The 15,864-nt window shown below is 36.4% G+C and overlaps 1 long non-coding RNA gene across 1 annotated transcript in view; it reads left to right on the plus strand.

Moving 5' to 3' along the window:
• The window catches only part of LOC134732027 (uncharacterized), a 104,612-nt gene that overhangs the window by 21,924 nt on the left and 66,824 nt on the right, over positions 1-15,864 (plus strand). The window contains exon 2 of the long non-coding RNA XR_010114871.1: positions 9,316-9,437. This is a non-coding gene — a long non-coding RNA (uncharacterized lncRNA). The remainder of the gene's footprint in view (positions 1-9,315; positions 9,438-15,864) is intronic.

Raw genomic sequence — 15,864 nt, forward strand, 5'->3', positions numbered from 1 at the left:
CGGCCTCCCAATGTGCTGGGATTACAGGCATGAGCCACCGCGCCCGGCCTCTATTTAAGTTAGCTCTGTCCAGGGCAAACCAGCATTTCAAAGATACAAACTGTTTTTGCAAAAAGCAGGTATACACCTATCCATAGTGCAGACATTATGTCTACTTATTTCTCTCTAAATAGATCTTTCATTTTAACAAGTACTTCACCTTCACAAAATTTAGTTGAGTCAGTGAACTCTTATCCAGATGCTATATCTTGGCCAGATTATCAAGAATTAAGCCTCACAGATAGGCTGTTTCCATTTCCTTTAACAAAGTTTATCAGTCCTGGGTTACTTCTTGATTTCTTGCCAGTGGCATATAATGATGACTCAGCCAAGTCAGTTCCCAGAGTTGGACTCTTTTTTTTCTTATACACAGGAAACTCTTTTTCCAAGAATACTTGTTCCAGTTGCTCACAATCTTCATAGATGATGATTATAGAATGATCTATGTACTTTCAATGTACCTTCAAAAATGAGATCTTCAGCTGGATAAGACGTGTGTGTGTGTGTGTGTGTGTGTGTGTCTTAGTAGACTTAAACCGTTCATTGAATAAGAAGCCTAGTTGATATTGTAAGGAGAGAGTTAGAAGAACAGGGAATTGTTTGGTTTAAGGAATTGTGAAGAAAGGTGCTATGCCATTAAAATTTTTCTATACTTTTGTGTTAAATCTTAATTTTTGCAGAATTTACTAAGCTGCAGGAAACTGTCAAAATTGACTGTTGCTAAGTTCCATATTGCTTTGTAATTATCTTAAAACAAAAGTTGCTTGATACCAAAGTACAATTGTTTCTCTAGCTTTCATAAATTGAGACAGGTCTTTTTCTCACCCTCCACATACCTATGGCTGGAAGCCAAGGTGGTTGTTCTTGGTTCCCGTTACAACTTCTAGACTGTTAATTTCTCCGCTCCTTGCAAATTAGACTGTTCCTTTGAAACTCAAACCCCTTGGAAATATCAGCCATGCCCCTTTGGTATTACCATCATCAACAGACCTCCCTCCTGGGCACTCTTGTCTTTTTTTTATTTTTTTTTTGAGATGGAGTCTTGCTCTGTCACCCATGCTGGAGTGTAATGGTGGGATCTCGGCTCACTGCAACCTCCTCCTCCCGGTTTCAAGTGATTCTCCTGCCTCAGGTTCCTGAGTAACGGGGATTACAGGTGCATACCACCACACCCAGCTAATTTTTGTATTTTTGGTAGAGACGGGGTTTCGCCATGTTGGCCAGGCTGGTCTCGAACTCCTGACCTCAGGTGATCTGCCTGCCTCAGCCCCCCAAAGTGCTGGGATTACAGGCATGATCCACTGCACCTGGCCTCTTGTCATTTATTTAAGGCTTTAGATCTTTTGCTCAATATCATCTTCAGGCAAGTTCAGCCATCATTTTAGTGGCTCAGCTTTCACGTGAAAGGACCAGTACAAACCTCGGTTCCCCGTTTTTTGACATCTTTATTTCCATTACATTTTTTCTTTCCTCCACTTTATTGTCATCAAATCTGAAACATTTTCTATAAGGGTATGTACCACCAGGATCTAGATGCAAATATTCTGCCTCCTGGACATCACTCCTTGCCAGCTCGTTGGCCCAGATGTCCTCATTCCTACAACCCTTCATTTTCACTGAGACTCTCCTTAGGACACAGCTGCTGCTGCTCCCTCACGATCCATCCGTCCTCTCTTGCTTTCAGTTTCCACGTTTTCCTCCTCAAATGCCATAGTTCATTTTTAGCATTCCCTTGCAACTACCCTGAGCTTCATTTTCCCACAATTTATTTGTTTCTGTTTCTCTTCCCAAATTTTAAATATTGATATTTCTAAGGGTTCTGTCCTAATTGCTCTTCTTTTCTCTCCACACACATACTCTCTCTAAGCTCTAAACACTACTAAACAGCTAATAATTTCTAGTCTTAGAGTTTGGCCCAGACCTTTATTCTGGGAGTTGATGATTTACATGACAGTAGCACTCGAATAATTCAGAGGTAACATGTCCTGGTTTCCCACATGTCAGTAAGTGGCACTGCCAGCCATGCTAGACGCTTATAAGTCATTTTTGGCCCTTCCTCAATATTCTGACAATATCCAATTTAACATTCATTTAAAAAATATTTTGGTTCCAAATACATCTGTAATTTCCTCCACCTCTTTTGATTTCCAATGTCCCCAGCCTAGCCAGAGCCACATATTTTCTTACCTACGCTTATTTTCTTAGGTCATCCTTAGTCAACCTACTTGAATTCTTAATCTCCTACACCCTGTTAGCTACAGAGAAACCAAAGTGATCTCTTAACATGTCTTTCAGTTTCCAACTCTCCCACTTTTCTGGTGTACTTGGACTAAGATTTATGTTCCTCATCATTACTAATGAAGACCTGTACTGTTTCACATATCCTTCTCTTTCAGCCACGTCTCACATTAGTCTTTCTCCCTTCTGTACTTCATCCAGATTCCTACTTTTCAGTTTTTCATTTCATCCAATTCACAGGTTTCTTCTACATGCCAAGATCTTGCTCATATATTAGGGTCCTTGAACACTGGGGGTTTTTCCTAAAAGACGAATCTTTCTGTAGTGTATGAAAAGCTAACTCTTTTTATTCTCAGGTCTTAGCTTAAATATTCTCACTTGAAAGAAGTGGTTAGAATCTGTATAGTCCAAATTAATATTTCTCTTTTTCTTTTTCTTTTGAGACAGGGTCTTGCTGTGTCACCCAGGCTGGAGTGCAGTGGCACAATCTTGGCTCACTGAAACCTCTCCCTCCTGGGTTCAAGCAGTTTACCTTTCTCAGCCTCCTGAGTAGCTGGGACTACAAGCGCACACCACTACGCCCGGCTAACTTTTTTATTTTTAGTAGAGATGGGGTTTTGCCATGTTGATCAGACTGGTCTCAAACTCCTGGACTGAAGTGATCCATCCGCCTTGGCCTCCCAAAATGCTGGCATTACAGGCATAAGCCACCACGCCCAGCCCAAATTAATATATCTATATATAAAAATTATATGTATGAATCTTATATAATCTGAATTAAGATTATATCTAATGTTCGCCCCAATACCCTTGTTGTATATTCAGTCCCTTGCTTCACTTTGCATGTGAACACATTTTGTAATAATCTCTTCTCTTTGCTCAGTTGGGTTTCTGTGCCTGTCTTCGTCTTCAGAATTGAAACCCTAGGAGTACAGGACTGTGGCTTTCTTATTCACCACTGCAGCTCCGTAACTAAGAGAGCATCTGATACATATGTGTGAAAGGAATTGGTTAAATATAGACCACTAGGTCCAGTGGAGTCCACAGCCTATTCACTTCATGTAGTTTCCAAGAAACAAAGGCTTCTCAACACATGTTAATGAATGAGATATGGGCCAGGGTATCTAGTCTGGCTGGAGATGGCTTAACTTTGAGTTCACTTGAGAGGGTATCAATGTGAGCAGGAATGCTTTCACTCACTTCAAGAATTGCATGGTGTTGGCCGGGCGCGGTGGCTCTCGCTTGTAATCCCAGCACTTTGGGAGGCCAAGGCGGGCGGATCACGACGGCAGAAGATCAAGACCACGGTGAAACCCCGTCTCTACTAAAAATACAAAAAAAATTAGCCGGGCGTGGTGTGGGGCGCCTGTAGCCCCAGCTACTTGGAGAGGCTGAGGCAGGAGAATGGCGTGAACCCAGGAGGCGGAGCTTGCAGTGAGCCGAGATTGTGCCACTGCACTCCAGCCTGGGTGACAGAGCGAGACTCCGTCTCAAAAAAAAAAAAAAAAAAAAAAAAGAATTGCATGGTGTTTAGGGGGAGGAATCACCCTGCTTCTCTGGAGAGACATGAGGGCTCTGTGGCTCCTGTGGGCTCTCAAACTGTTGGAAGATGACTGCTAAACCTGAGTTTTCAGGTCTCCTAGTTATATTCATTTAAACTTATAGATGATTTGTCACTATTTTAAGTTGTTTTTCACTGAAAAGTCAGTCTGAATATAGAGCCTTATTTCATTCAGATCAGAAAAACTGGGTTACGGTGAAATCTGTTTATCTATAATTTTTAAGTAAGTACAATTTTATAAACCAGTTATTCCTAACTTGAGAGGCCTGGAGGATTTATTACAATATGTATTTCAGGGCCACATCTGCAGAAGTTTTGATACAACATTTCCTTACTAATACCCCTGACAGCACATTTTAGCAGGCATCCTGTGTTATTCAGAAGCAGAACGTTTATGCACTACACTTTGGGAGAGAGAAGTGCATGTTATGTTACCATTTAAAGATGCCTGGTTCTTGTGGGGCAAATTGGCAAATGATTTGTCTGAACTAATGGCAGAGTGGAATTTTAATGCTTTAGGGTTTTCAGGAATCTTAGAGCTGTTTTCATTTGTCTCATACATAGAGCATGAACCTTGAAGACATTAATGAATTTGTCACAGAAATTAAATGGGGTCAAAATTTACATTTCCAACCCATGTCTGTGCTCTTCATTCTAAAGCACAATGGCCTAGAGTCATATTTTAACCTCTAAGTTTCATCTTATTAAAAAATAAAATAAATAATTGTAAATACATGCATGTATTATACCTATATATACAATTTATATACACTACAATATTAATTTGAATTACACATGACATCACTAGTAAAGGCCAGTTACAGTTTAGACTGAGATAAGCCCTGTGAGAATTTACTAAGGTCAAAAAGACTCCTTTTAATAGTGACTCAGTGGCACCTACTCTAAGGACAGAGGCTCCAGTATGTATCCTAATCTAAGTTATTACTGAATGTGAGTCCTGTGATAGCTTCTAATGAAAATTTTCCATTGAAAAAAATCAATGCTAATAACTGGAACTCGAGAGCTGTAATGGGTTCTGCTGTGTTTTTCGGGCTTAGACTGTGTGCTATAATATGCTAAGAATAGGAGTTGATGACCTGTGAGCTCTGGTCACTTCCTGATCTCATTTGATTCTTTGGTCTTTAGTTTTAAAAGGGTGATCAGAGAGGTTGCTTTATAATGGAGAAGTTGAACAAAAGGACCATCAACCTGCAGGCTCACTGGCACAGCGCAAGTTTCACCGGATAAGCATTTCAGTAAAGAGGACTATTGCCAACAGCGATACTTGCAAGGAAATTTTGTTCCAGAGAGGATTTTTTTTTTTTTTAAGGAAGCTGCTAGAAAAACTGACACTACAAGCTAACTAGAGTCACTCTTTCTAGATATCAATGAAATTGTAAGTCTGAAGACATTACTTACCTAGATACAGAAATGGACTTTATTTAAGAACCAACTTTATACATACCTAATATACCTAGGCTTGTTGATCAACTTGGCTGGCTGGGGAAGAATAAAACCATCTAGAAGATCCACATGATGAGAGAAAGCATTCGGGGAGGGCAGACAGATACTTGATGCTGGCCACAGATAGAACCCAGAGACGCTCTGTGATTGAAGTTTTTCTAATACCTGGAAGCTTCGACTTGCTCTTATAACGTGTTCTAAAGCCCTTTAATTCAAGACTACCCTTCCTAGTTGGTACCTGTAGATGTAATGCATATCCTAAGGTATTACTCTAGGCTCCATCGGACAGAACAACTACCTGGAGGTAGGTGGTGGAGCCTCCGGACTCCACGACACATTTCACAGTGCTGTTTACTCCAAAACACTGTCCTAATTGAACTAATGTAGCTATTGGGTAAGACGAGAAGTAATATACGAACATTCTTAAAGTCTGTTCTCTTTTGCCGTGTGACCTTAAACATTTGAAAGACCAAGATGAACACTATTGAATAGAATTGTGGTTCCATCGTCATAACTAATCTGAAAGCCTAAGTTTTACCTCTTTCACTGCACATCCAATCTATTTTATGGGCAGAAGAGCACAATGGGCTCAGCTATCCAGGCTTTAGGAGTTATTTTAATCTTTAAAGAACAGTAGACACAAGTAAAACTACATACATAAAGTAGGTATTTTATATTTAATTTTTATTTTCATATGCATGAAAAGGGTGTTCCAAAAAAAGATTAGAGAAGTCCATGGCATGTCTTTCTGGTTAATGTTACTTTATTTTTTAGTTCATCTACCATACTGCTTAAAAGTTACTTGTTTTTTTTTTTATAGAAAATTTTTTTTAAATGAATTGATTTTACTTTTCATCAGCACAATTGTTGACTAATACCAAAGTTAGTTAGAAGGTTATGATTTTTATATTTATAGAATGGCAGGGGCAGCATTTAGATAATACATCATAGTAACTTGGCATTTATGAAATATTAGTTTTCCATAAACATGAACTCAGAGAGGAAGGTTACATTTTTTTAAATTATAATAACATTTTGAAAACCATCTGTCCTTTAAAATGTTACTAAAATATATATTGGAACTGGTGTTTTAGATTCGTCTTTCCTGAAGAGTGTTTTGAGATTTTTTTCAAATACTGCCTCAGTTCTATGTAAAATAGTAAAAATTCTACCTTGTAAAATGACTACTGGATGTAGGTAAGAAGTAGTTAAGGAAATATTACATAAAAATAGATTTGCAAAGGTAATTTACTGAAGGATTATTTACACTTTGATGAGTGGATCTGGATATTTTGATACTAAGTGAAAGTGGTTCCACTGGAATTAGAAGGGAACAGAGATCTGCAAGCAGGAGTGAAAAGAATGTGTGTAAGCCGGGCACGGTGGCTCATGCCTGACCTCAGGTGAGCCGCCCACCTCAGCCTCCCAAAGTGCTGGGATGACACGCTTGTTAAGTGGTACTCTAATTAATCAGTAACTTAAACCTCAAAAGAGATTCATTATGTACACAAAATTAATCTTGTGTAATCAAGTGTATAAGTAAAATTAATTGAAGAAATCAAAAAACGCACGGTGGCTGACACCTGTAATCTCAGTGCTTTCGGAAGTCTAGGTGGGAGGATCCCTTGACCTAAGGAGGCTGAGACCAGTCAAGCAACACGGTGGGACCCCATCTCTGTAAAAAAAAATTAGCCAGGGATGGTGGTGCGTGCCTGTAGTCCGAGCTACTTGAGAGGCCGAGGCAAAAGTATCGCTTGAGCCTAGGACTTGGAGTCTGCAGTGAGCTATGATCACACCACTGACTCCAGCCAGAGCAACAGAGGGAGACAACACGTGGACACAGGAAGGGGAACATCACACTCTGGGGAATGTTGTGGGGTGGGGGGAGGGGGCAGGGACAGCATTAGGAGATATACCTAATGTTAAATGACGAGTTGATGGGTGCAGCACACCAACATGGCACATGGATACATATGTAACAAACCTGCACGTTGTGCACATGTACCCCAAAACTCAAAGTATAATAATAAATAATAAATCACAAAACACTTGTAATTCCAAATCCAGATATATAAACCACAGGAATACTTATATAAACACACGTTATACACAGATATAGTATATGTATGATAAAATATACTTGTATGTTCAACTTGGGAAAGGTTGATGATTTTAGAAACAAACTAATAATTCTATTGCCTTGTGCTCTAATGATTTTCAATTTGAAGATGTATTTGGGATCAAATACATGAGGCTCCATATACAAGACATCTTTCTTTCCCCTCTTCTCAGCACCATTTTTTGGCTGATTATTGGACTACAACTGGGAGATCTAGAACTAAATTCCTGCTTAGTGTTTACTTGTTCAGAGCATAGGCTTTGAAATCGTCCTGTTTTGCCTCAGTCTCCACAGTGGTACCTACTAACCTCATGACTAGGGGATCGTGTAGCATTTCTCTAGGCCTTGTTTTCTTAGCTGTGAAGTGGTAAATTTTGGAAGTGCTTTGTTCATAGGATTTCTGTGAAAACCGAATTGGGTAAAGAATGTAAGGCATTTAGCACAGTCAAATAACCTGAATTACAGTAACTTTTCCAGGAGTGTTTATTAGTACTTAAACTGTCATTGTCATCAAAATTCTGTTTTTACATATGCACTTAGAAATGTCATTGTAACCTTCTCAACTCATTTGGTCATTTAAAATGGAGAGGTTGAGTTAGGTGTTTCTTAAATTTCTCTTTAGCTCTGATACTATGAGTCTGACGTTAAGTAATGCAAAGTTGGTAATTAAATCTTCCCCTTTCGTGATGTAGGAGAAAGGCATAAAAAACTTCTGGGTGACTGGATTCCCTTGCAAGTTTATTAGAATTGTAATTACGTAGCATTTTGAATAAAGCGTTCATTCTGGAAATCATTAAGTTTACTTTTCTTAACTCCGTATTTTGTCAACTGTGGAAAAATTGGGATTTAGGAGTAACCTCTGATTTAAAATTCCACCTACTAACCATTTAAATTGTAGTCTTGTAATTTCCTAACTTTGGTCTTGAAGGTGTTTCTCATTCTTATGCGTTATTATACTGTATTATATATTTATGCAACATAAAATTTATAGTTTTAACTATTGCACATGTTTACATATGAAAGGTGTAATTTTGAACTTATCATTATTAAATTTGCTAGTTTTGCTTCACTATTCATTTTGGACACTTATCCATATTAGTACATGCAACTCAAGTTTATTCTTTTGAGCTACTGTATATCATTCAAATGTATGAATAAATAACCTTGCTTTGGTGGACATTTAAGTATTTTCATGTATCAGTATGAAAAGCAGTTTCAAAATGAACATTCAAATATACATTGTCATATATGCGTATAATATTTGTATATATGAAAGTTCCTGTGGGTCATATATCTGAAATCAAAATTACAAGTGTTTTGTACCTTCTAGAATTAATTTTACTCTCAATTTTAAGTAAACAAGATTAGTTTTTGCACATGATGCATCTCTTTATTCAGTTAAAATTACAGACATAATTAGAATACCACTTAAAACTTGAGAATATTTTCAAGGGTATTTATGCAAAACTTACATAAATGTGTTGAAAAGTCCTTTTGTATATATGTAGGGATTACATGGTATGTTAAATTCATCAATTTGCCTAAATATCAAGTTATACTTAAGTAGTGTCCATACACCATGCTTTTGCTTGACTGAACTTCAATATGTATATCGGGAGTACTTTCTAACATTCATAGGTTAAGTGGCCTGTTTTGGAAAATGATATTAAAAATGGAATTCAGATGAATGCTTACAGATTAAAGATGAATGAGCTTTCATATTAAGCATCAATATGACAACCCTAGAGGGAAACACGATTTTCAAATGTACCTCCATGTAGGCAGGATAATTCAGAAATGCACAGTGCATATTAGATATGGGATTTGAGTCATAGTGCATTTCTCTAATAATGTAATTTATTGTACTTTCACATCCACCCCACTGAATATGCAGAGTTTATGATGCAATGGCCAGAAGACATGAGCGTGTCACTAGAAGGATGTGGACGTGGGCTCCGGGGCTGTTGATGGTGACGGTGGTCTTTTGGGGTCATCAGGGGAATGGACAAGGCCAAGGTAAGTGCAAGGATTTTCCAATTCTTTGCGAGTTGGATGCGGATTTCGCTCTGTGATGAAATTATTTTGAGTCTTTGGTTTGATGTTTAAGCAATTTGTTACAATCTTCCGTCAGGTTTTTGTTACAGGGTATTGTAATATCTCTGCAACAGTTAAATTGAAATAGAATTAGGTGTGAGTAAATGCATCAAAATTGAAGCCATCTTTCTGAAATTGGCTTTTCTCTGTTGTAATTGGTGATATGTATATATATGTGAGGTATTATGAGACCATATATATGCGTGTGTCTCTGTTGTAGTTGGTGATATGTATATATATGTGAGGTATTACGAGGCCATATATATGCGAGTGTGTGGGTTTTGGGTGGGTGGGTGTGCCTGTGAGTTTGTGTATGTGGTATTTTACAGGAACACGTAGCATATAAAGTTGTTGTGATTTTGAAGAAAAGTTTTTGGATGTTTGTCTATTTAGGGTTTTTATGGTTTTGGATGTTTGTCTCTTTAGGGTTTTTATGTTTTACATTTTAAAATTTCAAGAACCTATTCTTAAAGGATGTGATGTTCTTTAGAAATTAAATGAAAAATGTGACGTTTCTCGTTCTTCTGCCAAGTGTATTTAGGGGAAATTAATGATAGAGTGGAGCTGCAAGGTTGTGGCATCCTGAAATGTCTGTTGGAGAGTAGAAAAGGGCCATAGATTTTGTAATAAGGCTTTCAATACTGATTTCATCAATAGCTGTATGGAGTGGTTTGTGCCAAATCTAGCATCTGTGAATGTATTTTGTGATAAGTATTGTATTATTTTTGGAGGTGTGTTGCCTGCTCAGATACAAATTGCAATTCTGTATTTTATGTGATAAAACATCCTGACACCCCTGAAATTTTCTTTTCCTTTCGGGGCAAGTATATTCGGCATTGATTTTCTGCATTTTCAAGGCTTGAAATGAAATCTGTGAGCAGGAAGTTTACAGAGTTATTTCAAGGGATAGGTGTATTTCTCCAGATAAAATTGAAAGTGTACAGTGTTATTTTATAATTGTGATGAAGTTGAGCTTTGCTAGTTTGGAGTATCTAATAAAGTTTAACACTTTTTAAAAGATCCTTCAAAAAGAGCAGTTTTCTTGCCATATGCAATATCGTTCAATGAAGTTTTGAAATGAAATAGATATTTTTCAAAACCACAAATGCATCTGTGCCTTTGTATATGAACAGTTGTATATACATGTAAGCAGATAATACATTTTGTTAATTAAGATCAGCTTTGATTTTAATTTTTCTTTCCTGTCATTCAGAATTTGTATTTGCATCTAATAGAATTCTCATTTTTCTTTTTTGTGATAAAACTAATGTAAAATATATTCAATACACATAGTAGTTTTTTTCACCAAAGGTCTAAAACAAGAATATGTAGACAGTAGCTACGTTGGATTTCTGTGGCTATAAGAGTTGTCTATTTCTCTGGTAATGTGTAGAATTTCTAAAATGTAGCATGACAACTGTTTCTCTGTAATAGTGATCCAACATGACATGTAGTATTACACAGGGTTGCTAAAACCTTCCTCTGACCATCATTTCCAGTAATTGTGGCTTGTTTTAGATGAGGAATAGGTTATTAGATATTTAAAATATTTGAGAAAAATAGGTATCTTCTCTCTTATTTACCCAAACCCTTTTATTTACTCAATATTGATGGCTCAAGTATTCTATCTTTCACTAGGGACCATCATTTATTAAAAAATGGCCTGAAATCAATTCCAAGTCTAGCTGTAGTGAAGCTTCTAGAGGGAAATGCAAGTTAAGTAATTTGTTTTCTTTCTAAAAGGATAAATTAAAATAGACAATGATTCAAAGAACACAACAACTTAATAGAAAACATAATGGAATGCTTTGATATTATGATTCAGGGAATTTTGCTTCCTTAGTGGTAGCTAGATTGAGTGAAGGAGATTGCTTAGGTATAATGAGCAAATCTTATAATTGCAAGTATAACACAAGCTGCATATCATCATCTAGCTCAATAAGCCTCATTAAATATTAAATATTACCTTTTAACTTCTATGCAATTAAGCAGAATTTAAAAATAAAAGTTTTAAAAATTAAAGTTTATATTACTAAGTATCTTTTAAAATACAAACCTCACAGCTCCTTATTGTCAAGAAAAGAACACATGAAAATTTATAAATAAGGTTTTCTCTCTATTAAGTTTACAGTCTTGCATTAAATATTGGTTATTGGGACCCACCATGTCCAAGATTATGATTAAGTATCAATGAAGTATGACTCTTGCAGCAAATATGCATGCAAATGTTATAAGATTATTTTCACATTATTTCACATAATTTCTTAAGCATAATAGGATAAGTAAATTGTAGTTTCTACACAAGCTGTTCATATTTATGAATAGACCACGTTCTAAATGTTTCAGTCATTGGGGAATCCCAATGTCATATTTATGAATGGACCACGTTCTAAATGTTTCAGTCATTGGGGAATCCCAGTTTCACATTTATGAATGGACCACGTTCTAAATGTTTCAGTCATTGGGGAATCCCAGTGTCACATTTATGAATGGACCACGTTCTAAATGTTTCAGTCATTGGGGAATCCCAGTGTCACATTTATGAATGGACCACGTTCTAAATGTTTCAGTCATTGGGGAATCCCAGTGTCGTATAGATGAATGGACCACGTTCTAAGTGTTTCAGTCATTGGGGAATCCCACTGTCGTATTGATGAATGGACCATGTTCTAAATGTTTCAGTCATTGGGGAATCCCAGTGTCGTATTGATGAGTGGACCATGTTCTAAATGTTTCAGTCATTGGGGAATCCCAGTGTCGTATTGATGAGTGGACCATGTTCTAAATGTTTCAGTCATTGGGGAATCCCAGTGTCGTATTGATGAGTGGACCATGTTCTAAATGTTTCAGTCATTGGGGAATCCCAGTGTCGTATTGATGAGTGGACCATGTTCTAAATGTTTCAGTCATTGGGGAATCCCAGTGTCGTATTGATGAGTGGACCATGTTCTAAATGTTTCAGTCATTGGGGAATCCCAGTGTCGTATTGATGAGTGGACCATGTTCTAAATGTTTCAGTGACCATGTTGTAAATGTTTCAGTCATTGGGGAATCCCAGTGTCGTATTGATGAATGGACCATGTTCTAAATGTTTCAGTCATTGGGGAATCCTCCTAGAGAAACCGTGTGAGAAATTGTAGCTAAGCTCAAAAACGGAAGACAAAAATCGATTTAACGAGGAATGTAGATTAATGTCATAGTATTATCGCGACTGTGTGCAAACACTACTTATAAACAATGATATAAGAAATGCAGTCTGAAATCTGAATTCTAAATAGGAATGTAGGGCCATTATCCCTCTGGGACCCTTAGGGTCAAAATAAGAGAAAAGGGATGAATGGTGGGTTGGAAGTAAGTCAGTGATCCTTGTCAAATTTTTGTATCTGTCAAGAAAAGCATCTGCTTGAGGACATCCATTTTCCTACTTCTGAGTTACAGAATAATAGGTACTTATCCTGAATGTGACATTCCCTAACGTGGACTCTGTCTTTGCTGCTTAGGTGGTGTGTGCATGAGAAAGTGCTTAACATCTGAAAACAGAGACAATCCTTAGAGAAAGATATATATGAATTTTAAAAGGAAATATACCTATGATGGAAATAAAACAAATAGCATAAATATCTAGCTGTATTTTGTCTTTTTGGTAACTATTACAATATATACATTTTCAAACAACTAAGTTTAGCACTGACTTTGGGAGAATCTAGATAAAACTGAACTGACATATAATAAGCATTGGTGTAATTAATACCACAGCGGGCAGAAGCATGGGGGTATTTCCTGAGGAAGAGGGACTATAGAGAGGCAAAAGAAAACCCAGCTCATTCTGGGTAGTGCCAGGAGCAGTTATTATATTCAGAACTGAGAACTTATTTCTAACTCACCAACCCATAGTTCTGGCTGAAGTGCAGTGGTGCAATCATAGCTCATTCACAGCCCCAAACTCCTGGGTTCATATGGTCCTCTCATCTCAGCCTTCTGGTAGCTATGACCACAGGTGTGCACTACTTTGTCCAGCCAGTTTATTTTATATTTTATTTTCATTTCATTTGTAAAGACTGGGTCTTGCTATGTTGCCGAGGCAGGTAACAAACTCCTATCCTCAAGCAGTCCTCTAACCTAGGCCTCCCAAAGTACTGAGATTACAGGCATGAGCCATTGCACCTGGCTCAAAAATATTTCTGTCCTAATGGCTTTAACAAAGAAGTGCCCTTTTGGGGATATATACAATGGTGTGCTGTTCGGGAGTGACATAAAAATAATTATAAGAAGAATGGCATGAATATGTCAGTATGCTTTCAAAAGCAAGTTAGCCCAAGTTTTTAAACAAGCATAATTTTAGAGTTTTTGTAACTAAGTTAGGGTTTAAGTGTAGCAAAAATTTTAAACATTATCATGAATACACAGAAAATTTTAATCAATTTGTTATCCATGATGAATTTACATGCTTAAATTCCTAATTTCAATTTGCTACTAGATATGAGAAAGTTTGAGATTTTGAAGAAGCAAGTGATGCTTACAAATGTAGCAAACTTAAATTTTGAGGACAATTTAATTTAACTTCCATTTTTATGACCAGATTTTGGGTCAGCTGTTAAGCATTTAAAAAATAAAATCTGATAATATCTGGCAATTCCAATTTTCAGTTTTATTGATCTTCACCATGAAATAATATATAAGGTAAGGGGCAAAATTTTGGAAAAGCAGATCACTTTGTTGTCCTATTTAGCAGGTTCTCAAATTATGCCATCTTGGAATCATTACAAGTAATTATACGAAGACAATATCTTGTGTTTGTATTTCGTTGTTACACATCCAATTGTTCTCTAGAGATATCAGAGAAAACCAACTCAAGAAGGGAAGGTTAGATAAACAGCCCTCTCTCTCTCTCTCTGTCTTTGCCTCCATTTGGTTCCTTATATTCATTTCCCAGTGCATTTCAAAGTTACTTTTATTGTTCCCTTCATTTACTCTTTCATTCCAGAAGTTTAAGTGATTGCACAATTCTTTTGACAGCTGAAGGTAGTATCCGACTTTGAATGAAAGGTTTACAGCTACGGCTTTTCAATTAGAAAATCTCAGATCATGTGATCTATGAGTTTTAATATCTTAGGATCGCGACCAGTAAGGAATAATCACTTTGAAAAACCTTGATGCTACCTAGAGTTTGTGTTTTGTGAGGTTGCTTGGTAAATTATTTTCATTTGATAATTGAATATTGCTTCAAGAGAGGTGAGCTCAGACATTTGGCAATGAATATTGAATGTGTATTCCAAGAGACATGACCTTAAAATATCATCAAGCTAAGTAGTAGTGAAATTGAACTCTGCTGTATAATAGAAGTCAGTGTTTCTTACATCTTTGTGATATATAAATATTTTTACATTGTGGTAGATAATAATTTGTATGGGAACATTTAATTGAATTTAATTTATCCTATGGCAGAATTATGTTGCATAGGTCATTTTAGTTTTTGATTTAAGCATCTTAAAATTATAAATGCAAATATTCAATACATAAAACCCACATGAATACACACTCCCAAACATTTGAAATCCTAACAGTCATTTCCAACAGCTTTTTCCTACAAAAGAAGTCAGCTCTTCTTAGAGATGACATGCATTCCCATAGCTTGAGAGGTGCACACTATAAGGTAAACAGAGAAAGGATTACAGCAGTTTAAGTATACCAGCGGATTTACTTTATAGACAATAGACTTTTGAATTACTTGTCTTCAAAATTTGGTTTCTTGAGAAAATTATCTGTGTAGATTAATCATGCATTTCAGATACTTTCCAGACATCTGAATGTTGTTTTCTTAAAAGTAGCCAGCACGCGTTTTTATGCAGTCTGCATGGGAGATAGTAAGAGATGTGTATGCTGTATATCTACTAGTAGAGATTGGTTTTTGAGTGCTTCCTTAAAAAATTATTTTTTCTGAAGAAAGGGATTTCTTTTTTATAATTTAGATTAGATGATTTTAAATGTTTTTAGGTTTTAACCTCTCTGATCATCAGGGTCATTGCCATGGAAAAAATGCAAGTTATAGCATATTTCATTTTTATAAGGAAAGAAGTTGATAATTTAGACTTTTTTCTTTTACTAAATTGAATTACATCACTAAATATTTGGATGGCATTAATTCACAATAGTAACAAAAAAATCTTACTATTCAACCTAATAAAGTATGATTTCCTTCACATATAATTTAATTTGTTCTTTAAAACATCTCCTAATGAAGGTTTTCTCATCCTCTGAAGCTGAATTTATTTAGGAAAAAATATTTTAAACACCATCCCAAGTGATATAACTATTTTTATTGAGCTTTGATGTTCTATTTGAACATATT

Source organism: Symphalangus syndactylus, chromosome 1, assembly GCF_028878055.3.
Source record: "Symphalangus syndactylus isolate Jambi chromosome 1, NHGRI_mSymSyn1-v2.1_pri, whole genome shotgun sequence".
Taxonomy (NCBI): Eukaryota; Metazoa; Chordata; class Mammalia; order Primates; family Hylobatidae; genus Symphalangus; species Symphalangus syndactylus.